A 19249-nucleotide genomic window follows, 5' to 3' on the forward strand; every position below is an offset into this window, starting at 1 on the left:
TAAAGATTTGCATTCCGATCAGTAATCTGTAAACTGTCTGTGCTTTATATGCTCTGTCTGAGGCCAGAACTCTCCATTCACCTGACGAAGGGGCTAACCCGAAAGCTAGTGAGTGTACTATCAAATAAATCGGTTGGACTTAAACCTGATGTTGTCAGACTTTTTACTGTTTTCAACACCAGGCAGCAAGTTCTAGCTACTGAGTGGTACCAGGTAATTTTGAATAAGGAAGCCACATACACCAACAACAGGGCTATTGAAACTTTGGGCTTCATTGCAGTCACTCTATTGAAAGATGGAACCTATGCATGCAGTTGCAAGGCACAAGAACTAATCTGGAAAGACAGTGCAATATAAATGGCACCATTTTGGAAAAGTTACATGAGCAGCTTGGTGCATCATTAAGGTAGCATGACTAGTTAATAAGGTGGTTTAAAAGTATATGGGTTATAAATAAATGAATAAAATAAAAAAGCATAGAAATCATGCTAAAATGTTATAAATCACTGGTTAAGCCTCACATCTGTTGAAGTCTTGTGAGCAATTTTGGCCAGTGCACTTCAGGAAAGATGTAGAGGGACTAGTTATGAGAAAAGGTGGGAAAAGTTAGGATTGTTCTCCTCCTAGAAACAGAGAATATCGAAAGGTGATCTTGTACTGATTGGAGATCTAATTGGAGATTTTGATTGCATAGATACCCTGTCCAGTGTGAGAGTTAATAGCTAGAGTCATAGACATAAAATCATTTGTAAATTATGTTGGGGAAGAGATTAAATACTCTTTTCAGTGAGCTGTCATGGCTGGTTCTATCAGAAAAGGTGGTGGATGCTGATTCCCCAAATAATTTTAAAAGGGAGTTGGATGGGCAATTCAAGATCTTAACATCTTAAGAGTTATGGACAAAAACAGGGATGTGGGACTAAACGTGACCACTCTTTTTTTAAAGAGCCAACACAGGCGTGAGATGCCAAATGGCAGTCTCCTGTATTATAATTGCTCCTTTTGTATTGTACTGCTCATCAAGCAGCGCCGCCTCCCCTCACCAGCATATCAAAATATGTTATACAAGGATCCAACCTTGGTATGTAATTGTTTGGGTTATAAAGCATAAATTGATTCAGTATTCTGGTTAATCATTATTTGATCCTGAAGCAGACAGTGCTCTTGGAATGTAGATGCACAACAGATTTGAGTGGAAATGTTGCCAGTCTTTCCACTTGAGAAAAGGTTTCCTGTCTTTGGTGCTTACCTGCTGTCTTGGATCTGTATTTCGTTCACATGGAGGAAGAGGAAATTCTATTCCCTAAAATGCTTCGCAGTCAAAAATATTAAGTCAATGTACCCTAACGACATAAGAACCTTTGAGATTAGAATCGGCAGCTCAGCCCCTTGAACGTACTCCAGCATTGAATGATTGTGGCTACCTCAACTTCATAAGCTGAAGTGTTCCAAATTGCTTGGCACCCTTACTGAATGAAAATCTTTTGATCTCATTTTTGAAGATTTCCAGAGCCTTTTAGGGAGAGACTTTGGAATTCCAATATCCTTTGAATGAATACATGCTTCCTAATTTTGCTTTTAAATGGCCAAGCTCTAGGTTGTGCTGTTTGTTCTGGATTTGCCTACCAGAGAAAATAGTTTTTATTACTTTGGCTCTAAACTTCTCCATTAGATTACTCCTCAACCATCTAAACCAATGAGAATGCAAGCCAGGAGTATGCGCCCTGTTTTCTTAGGACCTATGTAATTCTGGTGGATGTGTGCTGCCAATACATCTTTCCTGACATGTGATGCCCAAAATCAAATGCACTACTCCGGAGAGGTTCTACTGCCTCATTCCTCCTCCACCACCACCCCACATAAAGGCAAAGGCTAATAGCCTTTTTGGTTACATTTTGTACCTTTGTGAATAATCTCTCACTATCTCACATGAACACTATCTCCTAAGTCTTTGCTCAGTTACTGAATCTATCTATACCTTGATATCCCAGCAGCTATATGATCATAGTGCTATAAAAAGGCTCATAACTAACATCAAATAGTTATGCAGTTGATGCTGTAGATGGATGCAATTACCCCTCCCTTCACACTGTATTTTCCCACTTGTATAGCCTTAGTGCAAGGGAAGTGCAAAGCAGTGTCCAGGTGACTTCACATCAGTTGGAAACACTGCGGGAAGGGATTAACTATAGGCTACTGTCATATTAAAGTTTATTTATTAGTGTCACAAGTAGGCTTTTATTCACACTGCAATTAAGTTACTGTGAAAATCCCCTAGTCACCACACGCTGGAGCCTGTTTGGGTACACTGAGGGAGAATTTAGCATGGTAGATGCACCTAACCAGCACATCTTTTGGACTGTGGGAGGAAACCCATGCAAACACTAGGAGAACATGCAGACTCTGCACTGACGGTGACCCAAGCCATGAAGTGAACCCGGATCCTTGGCATTTTGAGGCAGCAGTGCTAACCACTGTGCCACTCCATATATATCTCTATGGTCCGGTCGTAACACAAAACTTGTCAAGTAGCACACTTCCTGCCTTTAAACACATGTAGATAGTTGGACAGAACAAGTTTGGGAGAGGAGGAGAATCTGGCTTCAACTTGAGTTTCAGAGGAGGGTGCATCCCATATTTGATTTAATAATGTACTGTGGTCACTGTACTGTTTAAAATCTTGGGGTTGCAACTGGAGGGAAATGTGTGAAACAACACTAATGCGGATGTGCTGCCTGTTAATGATATTAAGCATAATTTTGAAGAGATGATTTACAAGTACATTAAACAATTCAGATTAAATATAAATTCCCATCCCCTTTACAGTCCTTACAGCATCTGGGCATAAACATAGTTAGTGACAAACTGGCAAATGCCACATTGAGAATATCATCAGTTAAAAAGGTGAGTTGCACTATGTGGCAAAAGGAAGAGTGAGTTTCATTGCCTGTATGCTTTTCTTCTGTATTTTCTAGACCTTTGGTTGAATCAATAAGAATATAAGCTATGCGCCAGAAGGTAATTTGCAGGGAGTATTTTTGAATTTCTGAAGCCTTAATGTGAATTTTTTATTGTAAATAATTGCATACTGTGTGTTTATAGATTTACTATATCAGGGTGGAATTATTTTTCTGTCCCCCTTATTTGTTCTGCTTTTGCTGTAAATGTATGCTCTTAACATGGCTGAGTCTCGGAGCTTGTCAGTTTATTTATGGTTTTGCATAATTGTGTTAAGGAAACGACACAGCTTTTGTACCTGCATCAATACAGAGAAATATTAAACCAACTCTACTGCTAGATTAACAACATTTTTCAGTACCCTTGGGAGCCTCCTCCCAGTGATTCAGTTATACAACTTGCTGGGTGGTATGATGTGGACTGATCCAGATTGGAAAGCTCCCAGGATTGATTTTCAGTATTTACTCAGTTAAGCTGACATCAGTTATGTACCCCAGGATGTGAAGGGAGAAAAAACACTCAGAATTCCTGTTCCCTACCTGAAGCCCCGGTGTGAAATGTAAAAATGTGAAAGTCAGGTAAAGGAAAGAATGGGCTTGTTGTGGGACTACCCATAAACAAGATAACCTTTTGACACATGTTAAATCGGCTCTTGCAAAAAGAATGGCTTGTTGGGTAAAATTAGAATGTTACTGGTCCCATGAAAAATATACTATCAAAAAAAAAATCACCAGTGGCAAGAAATATTTCCTAATGTTTTAGGAAAGATCACAATGCCTTGGAGAGAGCTCAGAGGAAATTTACTAGAATGGTACCAGGGATAACAGACTTGTGGAGTGACTAGAGACATGTGTTTTTTACAGAGAAGGTTGAGAGGAGATTTTGATGGAGGGATTAAGGGAAGCCATAAAGGTTTGGTTAGAGTCAGTAAAAGAAAACCTTTGCAGTGTAGAAGAGACAGATTTAAGATAATTGATAAAGGAATCAGTGAGGACATGAGAAAAAAGAATTCCATAGCTGATTATAATCTGTCTGAAAGAATGGTGGAAGAAGATTCAATGATAACTTCCCAAAAATTATTAGATCAATACTTGTGGATGGGGAACAGTGGGGCATTGGGACTATTGGATTCACAGGCAATGCTGACCAATTTCTTTGCTATATCATTGTATGATTCGAGGGGTTGCAGTGCCACAAGTCAATAGGATAGAGGATTGTGTTTAATATTATTTCAAGTGTGAATCTGGATTGCTGTTAGTGTTTCAGAGCAGAAGTTAGTCAATCACAGAATTGTTATGGTGCAGAAGGAGACCATTTGTCCCATTGTGTCTGCATCAGCTCTCTAAGTGAGCATCGTGACTTTGTACCATTTCCCCATACCTCTGCATATTGTTTCTATTCAAGTAATCATCTTAATGCCCTCTCGAATGAATCTGCCTCCTCCACCCTTCCAGGCAATGCATTCCACACCCAAAGCACTTGTAATAAATATTTTTCTGGCATCACATTTGTTTCTTTTGCAAGTTACTTCAAATCTGTGCCTGTCCTCCTCTTCATCCATTCGCAAGGGGGATAGTTTCTTCATATTTACTCTGTCCAGCCCACTCATGATGTTGAGCATCTCTATCAAATGTCCTCTTTAGCTGCCTTCCTTCTCTCCAAGGACCACAGTCCCAACTTCTCGAATCTATCCTCATAACTGAAATAATTCATCTCTAGAACCGTTCTTCTAAATCTCTTGCGTACTCTCTCTCCAATATGGTTACATCATCTAATAGCGTGGTGTCCAGAACTGTACACAATAGTCCAGCTGAGGTCTAACTGTTGTCTTGTATAAGTTCAGCATAATGTCCTTGCACTTGTACTCTATGCCCCTATTATTGAAACTGAAGGATACAGTATGCTTATAATCTGGAACATACGTCTAAAAGGGTGTTGGAAGAAGATTATAACTGCTCTCCACATCCTGGCACTTTCAGCAATCTAGACACATATGCGCTGAGATCCCTCTGCTCTTGAACCCCTTTAAGAATTTTATCTCTTGTTTTATATTGGCTGAATTCTTTGAAGTTATGTCCTGTCGGCGTGGACAGAGAATTTGGTGCTCAGCCAAATCACCATTCACAATAATGGGACCAGAGAATCCAAGTTGTAAATGGGGTAGAAAAACTATTGTCCCTTCATTCTGTTCCTACCAAAAATCCATCACCTCACTTCTCCGCATTGAACTTCACCTGTTACCTATCTGTCCATTCTACGAACTTGTCTTTCTGAACTTCTACAATGTCCTCTTCACAGTTTACAGTGCTTCCAAGTTTTGTGTTATCCTCAAATTTTGAATTTGCCCCCTGCACGCTAAGATCTAGATTGCAAATATATATTAGGAAAAGCAAAGATCCCAATATCAACCTGTGGGAAACATCACTAAAAGCCTTCCTCCAGCCTGAAAAATATTCCTTGACCTTTACTCTCTGCTTCTTATTCAGCCAATTTTGTTGCCATGTCCTTTTATTTCACGAACTATAACTTTTTTGCTCAAGCATGTGTGGCACTGTATGAAAGCCTTCTGAAAACCCATGTGCATCACATCAACAGCATTATATTCCTTGACCCTTTTCTGCTACCTCTCAAAAACCCACATCAAATTAGTTAAACATGATTTCCCCATCAGAAATTCATGTTTGCTCTTCCTAATCAACCTACAGTTTTCTGTGTGACTACTAATGCTTTCCTGAACAATTGTTTCTTGAAGCTTGCCTGCCACTGATGTTAAACTGACTGGCTTGTAATTGCTGGGACTATCTTTAGAACCTTTTTTGAACAAGGGTGTAACATTTGCAATTCTCTAGTCTTCAGCACTTTGAGTCTGGAGAAGACTGGAAGATTATGGCCAGTGCCACCACAATTTCTATTATCACTTCCTTCAATCTCTTTGGACGCATCATATCCAGTGTCAGTGCCTTGTTAACTGTCAGAACCAAGAGCCTATTCAACACTTCTTCCTTATCAATTTTGATCCCTTCTGGGGACAGAATTTCCTCAACTGTCACTATGTCCTGGGTAGCAGCTACCTCTTTAGTATAGACGGATGCAAAGTATTAATACTTCAGCCGTGTGTAAATTCGTTTTCACGGCCCTAATCAGCCCGATGACTCCATTTACCACCTTTTTGCTATTTATTTGCCATTGAATTTGAACTTCCCCTTTCTGTTGGCTGCCAGTCTTCTCATAATTCCTCTGCTTCTCTAAAGTGCTTTTTCACCTCCCCTCTGAACCTTATGTATTCTTGTTGGTTCTGAATTGTATTTTCTACCTGACATCTGCCATAAACATACTTTGTCTTCCTTATCATAATTCTCCTTTTTTTATCCAGGAAGCTTTGGGTTTATTTGCCCTACCTTTCCCTTCTAAGGCAATATACCTTGACTATGACGAGATCATTTCTCATAGAATCATAGAACCCTACAGTGTAGAAAGAGGCCCTTCGGCCGATCGAGTCTGCACTGACCACAATCCCACCCAGGCCCTACCCCCATATCCCTACATATTTTACCCAACTTTCTGTTTTGAAGGTAGCCCAGTATTAAGCTACAATTTTTCCCTCCAACCTTTTCTTCCAAAGCCTAGCTCTGTTCTTGCCCGATTTGAAGTCAGTTCTTCCTCAGTTAATTATATTTACACTGGATTGCATATTTTCCTTTTCTATCATCCTAAATCTTACAATTCAACGTAAAAGTTTATTTATTAGCCACAAGTAGGCTTACATTAACACTGTAATGAAGTTAGTGTGAAAATCCCCTAGTCCCCACGTTCTGGAGCCTATTTGGGTACACTGAGGGAGAATTTAGCATGGCTGATTCACCTAGCCAGCACATCTTTCAGACTGGGAAGAAACCAGAGCACTCGGAGACATAGGGAGAATGTGCAAACTCCACACAGACAGTGACCCAAGCTGGGAATCAAACCCGGGTCCCTCGCACTGAGGCAGCAGTGCTAACCACTGTGCCACCATGTTGCTTGTGCTGCAACAATAACCACTGTCTCCTAAATGTTCTCTCACTGATGCTTGATCTATTTAGCCCACCTAATTTCCAAGAAGCAGGCCCAACAATATAACCTGGTACTGCTGTAGGAAGTTTCCTGAACACAATCTCAACATTTTGCCCCTCCACCCATTACACTACGACTGTCCTTTTCTATATTTGGGCAATTAAAGTTCCCTGTTAAAACTGCTCTTTAATATTTGCATCTCTCTAATTTCCTTGCATATTTGTTCTTCCATGTCTCTCATTAGTTGGCTGTCTACAGACTACAGCAAGCAATTGGTTCCTACTTGCTCCTTAGCTCTACCCAAATTGATTCTGTCCTTGAATCCTCTGGGACATCCACTTTCTCCAGTACTGCAGTGTTCCCCCTAGCCAATACTACCACCCTTCCTTTCCTATTTTTTCTGAAATCTTGTATCCAGGATAATTTAACATCTAGTCTTGCCCTTGAGCCAGATTTCTGTTATTGCCACAACACCATATTTCCACAATGCAATCTGTGCCTGTAACTCCCTAATCTTATTTACCATGCTACATACATTCACATGAATACACAGTAACCCTTATTTAGACGTCATTACTTGCTTGCTTACTACGACTTCGCTTATTAACTAACTATTCTCTATATACTAGTACTTTCTGTCCCAGTATATTGTGCACCCTGGCATTCCCCTCTCTTATTTTCGTTTGATTCCCACACCCATGCTGAGCTAGCTTAAAGCCCTCCAAACAGCACTAGCAAAACACTCCACAAGGAACTCAGTCCTAGCTCTGTTTAGGTGTGCCCTAACTGGTTTCTATAAGTGCCACCTCATCCAGAGCCTGTCCCAGAAATCTAAAGTCCTCTCCCTGCACCATCTTTCTAGCCCATCTGGTGTATCCTGTTATTTCTGTACTCACTTTCCTGTGGCTCAGGAAGTAATCCAGAGACTACTACATATATCTACCCAGCTCCTTAAATTCTGATTGCAGGATCCCATCCCCCTTCCCATTTAAGTCAGTGATACCAATATGGATTTTGACCTTTGGCTCTTCACCCCCTCCCAGAAGGACATTGTGGAGTTGCTCTGTGACAACCTTGACACTGGTACCAGAGAAGCAAAATACCATCCTGGAGTTGCATCGACACATGCCAAAGAATCTGTGTGTTCCCTTAATTAATCACCAATTACTATTGCTCTTCCCTTTGACTCTGATGGCATCAGACTTTTGAATGTGCCAACCTCACATTAAGTTGATCTTTCTCTATACCCTAGCTATGACTGCAACATTACGTTCTGCACCCTCTCCTTTCCTTCTTTATGTACGATATGCTTTGTCTGTATGGCATGCAAGAAACAATACTTTCTGCTGCATACTAACGTGACAATAAATCAGATCAAAAATTACATTCTTCCTCCCCTTCTATATACCCGAGTGCTTGTGGTGCCATAAAACTGGCTCTGTACTCCTCCAAGCAACTAACACCCTCGCCAATTTTCAAAAAGAAAACTAATTTCTGATCAGACCCTAGGAGACTCCTGCACTATCTGTCTAGTTCTCTTGAGACTGGCTAATGGTCACACATTCCACCCCTGCTTCCAGGTCCTTAAATGGCTGTGTTATCACCTCTCTGAATGTGCCATCCATGTAGCTTTCAGCCTTGCAGATGCCCCTCAGTGACTCCAGCTGCCACTCAAGCTCTGAAACCCACAGTTGAAGTTTCTACAGCTGGCAGAATTTCTTGCTCATTGGTGGCATCCATGACTTTACACATATAACAGGATACACATTCCACTCAAGTGAGCTGCCCTGCCATGTTCTGACTTTTTTTCCCTTGTGTTAACTATTCTATTTTAGATTACTTGCATTACTTTATGTAGACCCTAACTTTCCCTTATTATACACTAGTTTTCACACACTGCCCCATAGAATCAATTTACCAGTTTCTTGTGTTGTACCAGCTATCAATGTTTTTCAGAAGAGGTAATTGGAATGAGGAAGAATAACCTGTGATCATGAGCTCATTTTCTAGCTGAAACAATGAATGAGGAACAATGTGGATCTGGCGATGTGGAAAGGGGATATGGGAATTTCTGTTAAAAGCAAATTACTGCAGATGCTGGAATCTGAAACCAAAAGAGAACATGCTGGAAAATCTGAGCAGGTCTGGCAGCATCCATAAGGAGAGAAAAGAGCTGACGTTTTGAGTCCAAATGACTCTTTGTCAAAGCCTTTGTCAAAGGGACCGTTCCTCCTGCAGTCTGAAAGACCCTTTGTCATAGTAATTTCTGTTACTTAGTATTGGATCTGAACTAAGATGGATGAGAGGGAACTCAGAGCTGGCTGATTTTAGCACAACTTGTTAGTGAACCATATGACTTTTTGATGGGTATGATGGGTACTTTGCTTTCTCAGCAGGGATGGTGCCTCAAAAATGGGAGGTCATGGACAGAACAGTAAACATAACTTGTCTTCCTTAGTTCAAGCCAGATTGAGGGCATTATAGAGCTTACTGTTATAGCGAGCTGGCTGACACCATGAGAGTTGCATTAATCCTTCACGTCATTTATCCTTGTTGGTGTGAGACATTTAGGTAACAAAAAGTGCAGTCACATAAACTGCTCCCATGTCACAATGTATCAAGTCATATATTCATGTTTTGCAAAATATCTTCTGTCTTGGCTCCCTTCCACAACAAAGTAACATACACATGACATGACGCTTTGTACGGATGTAAGATGCTAACATGTAACTTGCTAAATAGATTTGAAATGTGGGTTTGGAAGAGAATGGGAAGGATCCGTTGAATGGAGAAAGGAACATAATAAAGTGTCCTGGAGAGTGAATGAACAAAGACAGTTGTGGAACATGATTAGCAAAAGGCAGAGAAATTGGGCAGAACGGATTGTAAGAGGAAATAGAGGAAGTGGAAGGGAGAGAACATCAATGTTGAATGTTCTGAAAATTGAAGAATTATTGGAAAATGAATAGGGGACAGGAGAGAGAGATGTGGAGAGATGAACCAAGGATCAGCATTTGGGCAGAGCACGCATAAAGATGATTCTCCAAGACTAGAGGGAGCCACTCTAGTCTGGGCACAGTTAGTACCTTTTTTTAAAATTCTTTTATGAGTTGCGGACATTGCCAGCTAGGCCTTCGTTTATTGTCCATTCCTAAGTCCGTTTAACTGTGGAGGGTCGAAAGCCCAGTTCTGATCTCTACATGTGCATTTTGCAGCAACAATCATTTGGAAGACGATCAAGAATAAAAACTCTGATTTTTCTCTTCTGTAATTCAGGGATATTGAACAAATTACAACACCCCAACTTCTGCCCCGACTGATATCAACTAGCTCACACACCAAACTCAGGGAATATGGATGCTTAGGAATTGGACTAGCAACAAACCCTTCCTTTCCTTAAATTTTTTTGCTTATTGCTCTCTGTCCATCATGCATTATAGAATATATATTCTAGCCACCTGTACTTATGCCCTTGAACCAGTTAATTGGAATTATGAGTATTGTCAGTTCAGGTAGGCTAGGCGAAATATTTCCTCCTCCTATTTGAACTTTCCAAATTTGGATTGGTTTAATTATGTTCCTCGTATGTCTTTGGGTGGTTAAAGAATTAATGGCTGAATGGCAACAACGGTGAGCATAGGCAGAATTGGGTTTGGTTGTGATGTCATTAACAATTGAATAGTTGGCAACACTGGATGCTTAAACTCATGAAAAATGGCCTTTGGGTGATATACCTGCTGGAGATGCTCATTTCCACTAGAGTTGAGTGAAGTTAGAAGTGTCCAGAGGATTGCACAGTTGGTTTCCTCTTGTCTGATGGGTGTTCAGATGGGGCTTCTGGGAGAGGTATGTCACACCAGGGATGTCTCAATTCTAGCAGTCACTGGAAACTGCTGCAGCAGTGGACATGGCAGAATGCAAACCAGGTAGGTTTTTACAACAATTAATAGTTTCATGATCACCATTACTGAGACTCACTTTCTATTCCTGATTTATTAATTGAATTTAAATTCCATCAGCTGCTGTGGTGGGATTTGAACCCATGGTCCCAGAGAATTAGTCTGAGCGTGAATTACTAGTCTGGTGCACTATGTCTCCTTCTAAAATGGTTAGGAAGACCAGCTTCATAATTTTAAGATAGAACTATAGAACACTACAGCTCAGAAACAGGCCTTTTGGCCCTTCTTATCTGTGCCAAACCATTTTTTGCCTAGTCCCACTGACCTGCACCCCTCTCATCCATGAACCTTTCCAAGTTTTTCTTAAATGTTAAAAGTGACCCTGCATTTACCGCTTTATCTGGCAGCTCATTCCACACTCCCACCACTCTCTGCGTGAAGAATCCCCCCTTAATATTCCCTTTAAACTTTTCTCCTTTCACCCTTAACCCATGGCCTCTGGTTCTTTTTCTCCTCTAGCTTCAGTGGAAAAGCCTGCTTGCATTCACTCTATCTATACCCATCAAAATCTTGTACTCCTCTATCAAATCTCCCCTCATTCTTCTACACTCCAGGGAATAAAGTCCTAACCTATTCAATCTCTCTCTGTAACTCAGCTTCTCAAGTCCTGGCAACATCCTTGTGAAACTTCTCTGCACTCTTTCAACCTTATTTACATCCTTCCTGTAACTAGGTGACCAAAACTGTACACAATACTCTAAATTCTGCCTCACCAATGCCTTATACAACCTCACCATAACACTCCAACTTTTTTACTCAATAGTCCGATTTATAAAAGCCAATGTACCAAAAGCCCTCTTCACGATCCTATCCACCTGTGACACCACTTTTAGGGAATTCTGTACCTGTATTCCCAGATCCCTCTGTTCAACTGTACTCTTCAGAGTCCTACCATTTACCCTGTATATTCTACTTTGGTTTGTTCTTCCAAAGTGCAATACCTCACATTGTCTGCGTTAAATTCCATTTACCATTTTTCAGCCTATTTTTCTAGTTGGTCCAAATCCCTCTGCAAGCTTTGAAAACCTTCCTCACTGTCCACTACCCTCCAATCTTTGTATCATCAGATGTATGAGGTGAAATTTGGATTAGACGTCAGGAGCTGCTTTTGGCTGGGGTGGAGGTTCACAAGTTATAAAACAGTGGCACTGCAAGAAATTTTAGGGCCAGAGTAATCTAATGAATTAGTTCTGATCACCTCAAGGGATCAGAGAGAAATTTGTTGGATTTATTTTCATTTTATTTAGGATGGCACGGCGGCACAATGGTTAGCAGCGCCAGGGACCTGGTTTCAATTCCACCTTGGGTGACTGTTGGTGTGGAATTTGCACATTCTCCCGTGTCTACAGGTGCTCTGGTTTTCCCCCACATTCCAATGATTAGATGGATTGCCCATGCTAAATTGCCACTTAATATTCAAAGATGTGTAGGTTAGGGGGATTAGCCATGGTAAATATGTGGGGCTATTGGAATAGGATGGGAAGAAGGCCTGGATAAGATACTATGTCACAGAGCTGGTGTAGACTCAATGGGTTGAATTGCCTCCTGCACTATAGTGATTCTTGATTTTCCTCAAATTAACTTGAGTTTTGTTCTGGTTTTCCAACTCTCCCAGGTGATTTTTGGGTAGGAAAGAGAGTGAATATATTTGTGTGGGACCAGTTGGTTGGACCAGATGGCCTATTCCTGTCTGTCAACATTCATGTGTTTGTACTTACTCATCACAGATCCTGGGTATGTTTTAATAGCTGTTAATAATTGAATACGTGCTGCACAGCTGACACCAAATGTCAAGAAACCCTACCAAATTCCTTAGCTCCAGCTCTAAGTTGATTGAATTTCTGAAATCTCTACAGTTCATTGTTCTTTAAGGGTGCCAAGATTTCATTACCTATTCTGGGGAGTTGGTCAAAGATCTCTGTTGAGCAATGTTTACTGAGCCTGATCACAAAACCACTAGTGCGGACAGAGACCACAAAAAGCAGACTAGTTTCCATTCACATGATTATTGATTATAGAGAAAGGACCCATTGCGTAGTAAGGAGAGAGGCATGTGTCTAGGTAGCTTGAGAGTCTGGGATGTGAAGCTTAGAATCATAGAATCCCTACAGTGCAGAAGGGAACAATTGGCCCATTGAGTCTGCACTGACTCAATGGCCTTCTGGCCTACCCTAATCCCATAACCTCATTAATCCCTTTAACCTACAAATCTTGGGACTCTAGAGACAATTTAGCATGGCCAGTCCATCTAACCTGCACATCTTTGGACTGTGGGAAGAAACTGAAGCCGCCGGAAGAAACCCACACAGACATGGGGAGTGGGGAACTAAATGCCAAGGGTATACATGTGGTGAGGTTTGTGAGAGAAAGATCCCAGTATCTATGTGGAAGAAGAATGTGAGGTGACCCTGGTTGTCCAGTTGTAAGAACAAGATAACTGTAATGAAATAAGCAGAATAAGAAATAAATATTATTATAAGGCTTTCTCTAGTTGAAGTCAAATGGATGTTTTTTTTCAGTTTTTCTTAGTTTGCTGAAAGATAAAGGTTTCTAATATGTGTGAAGCATTATCTTGTCTGTAAGTATAAAGTAGTCAAAATTATTATGCAGAATAAGTGATGCTTGGGTATTTATTGGCAACTACATCAGAACAAAGCAATTAAAAATTTGTCTGTTCTCTATGTTTAACTCCTTCAGTATAAAAACAATTTATTTAAATTCTGGCCTTAGCTGTTAGCTTCAACAAACTTAAAGATAATTACACAACTAACAAAATAACTGGTTGATAGGTTGACATGTTGCTCAACAGAGATCTTCGACTAACTCCCCCGAATGGGGAATGGAATCTTGGCACCCTTAAGGAACACAGAATTTCTGAAATTTCTACAGTTCAATCAGCTCAGAGTTGGAGCTGAGGAATTTGGTAGGTTTTCTTGACATCTGGCCCATGTTTTTGGTTCAGAAAATTTTTACAATTGTGTTTTCAGAATTTAGATGTTTTAGATATTTCAGAGTTTAGATATTTTCCGCACTGCATTGGGATTGTACTAGTGTTTTATTTATTAATCAATGGTCTGAGAATTTCCATGTTACTTGACAGAAGAAACCATTTTTAAATTTTAGAATGAGCATTGTTGTAACAAATTTAATATATGAAACAGAGGGAAATAGGGTTGTGCATTAAATATAATTCATTAAGTTTGAATCTTAGTCTAGCACGAATGCATATTTCCTGTTCTGGTCTGGACTCTAGGCCCAATCCTGCAACAAATGAAGGTCTGCCTAAAGCAGTGAAGTATCACCTAACAATGTTAATACTCTGACAGATCTTAATATCACCTGCAAATTTGTGGATCATGCCCCCAATGCCTATATCTATATCATTCATAAAAACATTAAAGAGCAATCATCTATCATCAATCCCTGTAGGTATCATTGGTAATCAATCTCCAAATATATCCAAACATATCTATAACTGCTTTCAAACTATACTGTCATAAACAGTTCTTAATCCAGCTCAGTAGATTGCCACCAATACTAGAGGCTTTGATTTGTAGTTCATTTACATCATCTCTGCATTTGGAATTGGGAAATATCAGCTAGGATTCCTGATCCTGCACATTGGCCTGTGAACCCTGCTAAAAGGCACATAAATGTTAATGGTGGGTGACATGACTGGGCTTCTCTGCAATGCCTTCACAGACAAGGATCCAATTGATTATAACCCAATTATAACCAGGAATGTGAATCAGGTGAGCACAGAGGTGAGGTGAGGTTCCTGACAAATCTGATCTTGATAAAATGAGGTCCAGGCAACCTGAATACACTCGCCTCACTTGCGTTATGAGTGGTCACATTCCTACCACAACTGATGGGCAGCAAGCAACAGCTGGTCAGTGCGGCAGGAGGCTGTCAACTAACATCAAAGGAACTGGCAGCAGCAACAACAAAAGAGAAGAGGCTTTTGCCAAAAGCCTAAGGATGCCTAAACATTTTTTTTGTGGGGCCTGCAGAGCGTTACATACCACTTTTGGCCCATACAGAATGTGGATAAACTTACCTCTTTGGGCTTTTTAAGATGCAGATCCTTTTACCATTGACTCATTTAACAGAGAAGCCAGAACCCATTTCCCACTCAGGCCTAATTCATAGTTTGGGACAAATGAAGCTACTGGACTCTGATCTGCCTATTTAAAGATGGACCCTGTCAGACTCAGGCTGCCTTGCTGATTCAAGTTTAGCCATCTGCTCAAAAAAAACAACTTAATGTTGAGGGTGGTGAAGTTGACAGCTAATTTATTTGGTTGATTTTAATTGCCACCTATCTGGTTCCCACTGGGTCGGCAGGGTTAAAATCTGCCCTTTACTGACTCATCAATCAAACAAGATGGATGGGGCGGAATATGAGGAGGATGTCCAGTGACTCTGGCACTGTGGCAAGCAAAAAGTCAATTCTTTGGAAAATAAGAGAGCAAATTGGGAAAAATAAAAGACCCAGAAATCTTGACACCATATTTGATGATAACTGAGTGTTTAGTCTGAAATTTAGATCTTTTAATCATTGGTTTTTGAATGCTGAGACCTGTTTCAATCAGTTACTCCCCTTTTCAATTCTTGGCAACTGCACTCAATAAACAGTTTATGTACCAGATTGGAATGGATTGTAATTACTTTTGAGACCTTTGGTCGTGTAGAAAGCATTTTACCTCCGGCTGACAGCCAGTTGGCTCTGGACCAATAACAGACTAATTTGAGATATTTGGGGATCCTTGTACTTGACAGTGAAACAAAGAAAAGCACAAATCATTGTATCGTATATCGCAATGAGTGGAAACCACCCCCCCCCCCCCCCCAACCCCTCATATTCAGTTGCACTTACTTAGTATTATTGTTTACAGCAAGCTGCACAGGACACATTTCATTGCACTGGAAGATTTGCTTCTGGTAAAATTCAGAGACACTTACAGCCTTGGTACTTTCCAGTAAATTACGTAAGCTTTTCGTTCATCCAGACTGGTTTTAAATTACAATTAAAACAGAAAATGCTGACAATACTCAACAGGTCAGATAGCAACAGTGGAGAGAAAAACAGAGTTAACTTTCAGGTCTATGACCTTAGATTGGAAATAGAAGCTGTAATACGTCTTAAGTAAATGATAAGGGAGAAGATGGAAGAAGAGTGAAAGGGAAGATCTGCGATGGTTTGGAAGGCAGGAGAGATTAAAAGACCATTGGGTTGTGCAAGATCCAAGGGAGAGGTCATGGTACAAACAAAGAAAGTAAAGATTGTCTGGAAGAGGTTTGAATGGCAGAATGACCATTGGCAATCTCAAGAGGAAAACTAGAGAAAAAACAAAAGATGTAAAGAAAAAGGAAATAAACTGTGAAGAAGGTTATAGTCTGAAATTGTTAAATTCAATGTTTAGTCTAGGAGGATGTAAAGAGCTTAATTGATAGATGATGTGCTGTCCCTTGAGCACATTAATCAGCCCTGACAGCTACCCACCCTTACTGGACTCTGATCTGCCTATTTAACTATGGACCCTAGCAGCCTCAGGCTGCCTTGCTGATGCAAATCAAGCCATCTGCTCAAAACAAAAACAACTTGAGGTAGCCATGCCAACCCACAATACCACTTCCACAAAAATGACCTGGGTGAGGAATGGAACTGGGGAATAGGTTGCAGGCCACCAAAACTGGCCCTGTATATTGTCCTCAGTGCTGTAAGTCACATTGGCGGTGGAACAGGCATGCAGGCCACAGAAACTGGCCCTGGTGGGAGTTGAAAACCCACTTCCAATGTGACTTACAGCAATGAGGGACAATATACATGGCCACAAAACATTACAATGTGTGGATCGGAGTAAAAAAAGGGCTGGAGGAGAAGCCTGAATTGTAGCCACTTATTCATTTTGTAAGATCCCTGCAGGCACATTTGAATACTGATATAGGGGTTTCATGCAGCTGTCTGTAACCTTAAGATAAATAGGTTTGGATTCAAAAAGGGCAGGTGCTTGGTACATCTATTTTTAACTCTATCTTCCTAGCAGCTGCCCTTATTGAATCCAGGTATGTTCATTTTTGGGTTACAGGCAGCTACAGGAGGCTCTTGCATCAGGGAGGATATTGCACAATGTGTTGAGCAGCTACTAACAGCTCCGTGGAAGCTTTTCTCCACAGGAAATTGGGTCAGAGGCGAGTCAGATCCTTGGTGCGTCCCAGTGGCCAGTTGTGGGAAGTACTGGCATTGTTCTGGGAACAACGCTGATAATTTAAAATAAAGCAAAATATTGTGATATTGCTGAAGAAGAGATGTGCAGCTTATTATCTTGTTCTCATTGGAACAGAATACCACAACTCAGAGCGAAGAACAATTTATACTGCATGAGAAGAGAGTGCTGATTGGCTGGCAAGTGGAATCAGCACTTAATGGGTTGAATTTTCATGATGTGGAGATGCCGGCATGTCTGTGTTGATATGCACAATCTTCTTGGGGATCCTGTCCACTTGTACCTGGCAGTTTGCGATGTCGATAGTAGTCATGATGTGGAGATGCCAGCGTTGGACTGGGGTAAACACAGTAAGAAGTCTCACAGCACCAGGTTAAAGTCCAACCACTATATTCCAACCAAGACTCGCATTTCAACCATTATTTTGTAAATTGAGTTTGTGTCTTCATATGCTCCGTTTGTGAACAGAACTCCCACTTAGCTGATAAAGGGACTGTGCTCTGAAAGTTAGTGGCTTTTGCTACCAAGTAAACCTGTTGGACTTTAACTTGGTATTGTGAGACTTCTTACTGAATTTTCATGCCAGGGTTGGGACATTGACTTTGAGACCATTCCTGTATCATGACACTGCTCCACGTTGCTGCCTGCCATTTCAAAGGTGGAAGCCAATTAATAGCCCATTGGCGCTCTATCATCTGATAAAGGACAGTGGAGGCTTTGGGGAATGGGATATAGATGTGTCAGGTCCATTTTAAAGCATACCCAGCAGCCATGATTGTGAACGTTGGCATCCTGGATGATGACAGAGACCAGAATGTAGCAGAGCAACAGTGTGCACCTGTGGAAAAGCAACCCCAGGATTTACCAAACCTCCCTGGAAGTTCCCCAAAGGCAGTGATAGCCCAGAAGAAGGTGCTGTTTCCAGACAGCAACAGGAGAAGGCCAGACAGCTGGACAATGCAGGTATGGATACAGATGTTCAGTGGCCAGGAGAATGTGGGTGCATTGCAGAAAGTACTTCAAAGACTTTCAAAGGTCTGGCAAAGTGAGTGCAATCCTACAGCCAGACAACAAGGCTCCAGTTCTGGAGTCACCAGCACACCTATCAGTAGTGCAACCTGCTGGTGTATATTACTGAGGAACATTTATCATGTATGTGCTAGGTGCACTCCTGAGCTCATACCACAGCATTTGTGACATAAGAACATAAGAAATAGGAGCAGGAGTAGGCCATCTAGCCCTTCGAGCCTGCCCCGCCATTCAATAAGATCATGGCTGATCTGAAGTGGATCAGTTCCACTTTCCTGCTTTTTCCCCATAACCCTTAATTCCCTTGTCTATCAGAAACCTATCTACCCGTGACTTAAATATATTCAACGAGGTAGCCTCCACCACTTCAATAGGCAGAGAATTCCAGAGACTTGCCACCCTTTGAGTGAAGAAGTTCCTCCTCAACTCCGATCTAAACTGCCCCCCTCTTATCTTGAGGCTGTGCCCTCTAGTTCTGCTATCCTTTCTAAGCAGGAAGAATGTCTCTACCTCTACCCTATCCATCCCCTTCATTATCTTATATGTCTCTATAAGATCCCTCCTCAGCCTTCTAAACTCCAATGAGTACAAACCCAGTTTATTCAATCTCTCCTCATAGTTCAACCCCCTCATCTCTGGTATCAGCCTAGTGAACCTTCTCTGCACTCCCTCCAAGGCCAATATATCCTTTCGCAAATGCGGCGACCAAAACTGCACACAGTACTCTAGTTGCAGCCTCACCAGTGCCCTGTACAGTTGCAGCAAGACCTCCCTGCTTTTATATTCTATCCCCCTCGCTATAAAGGCCAGCATCCCATTCGCCTTCTTGATCACCTGCTGCACCTGCAGACTGGGTTTTTGCGACTCATGCACAAGGACCTCCAGGTCCCTCTGCACCGTAGCATGCTGCAGCTTTTCGCCTTTTAAATAATAATCCCTCCTACTGTTATTTCTACCAAAGTGGATAACCTCACATTTGCTAACATTATACTCCATCTGCCAGGTCCTCGCCCACTCACTCAG

The sequence above is a fragment of the Carcharhinus amblyrhynchos genome, chromosome 4, assembly GCF_965287045.1.
Source record: "Carcharhinus amblyrhynchos chromosome 4, sCarAmb.v2.hapA, whole genome shotgun sequence".
NCBI lineage: Eukaryota > Metazoa > Chordata > Chondrichthyes > Carcharhiniformes > Carcharhinidae > Carcharhinus > Carcharhinus amblyrhynchos.